This window comes from Fukomys damarensis, unplaced genomic scaffold (assembly GCF_012274545.1).
Source record: "Fukomys damarensis isolate Sample0158 unplaced genomic scaffold, DMR_v1.0_HiC HiC_scaffold_20, whole genome shotgun sequence".
Classification (NCBI taxonomy): domain Eukaryota; kingdom Metazoa; phylum Chordata; class Mammalia; order Rodentia; family Bathyergidae; genus Fukomys; species Fukomys damarensis.
Window position 1 is genome coordinate 8,278,636 of NW_022900932.1, and position 1,013 is coordinate 8,279,648.

The window sequence follows — 1,013 nt, forward strand, 5'->3', positions numbered from 1 at the left end:
GCGGGGGGTTCAAGACCTGGCCGGTCGGGGTGGCCGCGCGCTTGTAGTCCTCAGCCCTCCGGGAGGCTGAGACAGGAAAATTGCTCTGAGTTCGAGGCCAGCCTGAGCTACACAGCGAGACCCGGTCTCAAAAACAAACAAATAAACGAATAGATAAATAAATAAGGTTGGGGATGGAATTCAGTATGAAGGCCCTGGGTTCAACACCAAGTTTAAAAAAAAAAAAAAAAAAAAAAAAAGCTGCCGCAAGGAAATGCTCATAAGAGAAAAAGAAAGCCAGGAGAAGCAATAAAACAGCAAGCAGCCAACAAAGGGGGAAGCTCTCCTCCCTGAGAGGTCCAGAGAGGACGCAGGCTGACTCACTCTTAGTATTTTGTGGATGTCAAAAATTCCACTGTGGCCAGGTGTGGTCGTGCACACCTGTAATCCCAGCACTCGGGAGGCTGAGGCAGGAGGATCACTGTGAGTTCGAGACCAGCCTGGGCTACGTAGTGAGTTCCAGGTCAGTCTCAACTCCATAGTGAGACCCTGTCTCAAAAAAAATTTCTACTATGAATGTAATGTTTTAAAATGAGATGTGGGGAGAGCCCGCCTAGGGCCCAGGTGGCACTCCAGGAATACAACTCCGGTCTTCTACAGGGACCTAGCCAGGTCCCAGCACTCCGGAAGGCTGAGGCAGGATGACCTTGATTTCCAGCCCAACCTAAAAAACTTAGTGATTTAGCAAGAACTTGTCTAAAAAAAGGGGCGGGGGCTGGGCTGAGGATGGAGAGGCCATGGATTCAACCACCAATATGAGGAAAAAAAAATATAAACGCAATATGCCAAATCACCCTTATATGCGCTCCATACTTTTTAGCTTTCTCATTATCACCTGAAATGTCATTTTAGTTTTCCCCTATCCACAGTCCAAGCAAGCTTGTCTCCTGTCACTTTAATCTTTCAGTTTATTTTATTTTACTCTTTGGTATCAGGGATCTAACTCGGGACCTCATACAGCTTTCGAGGCAGGC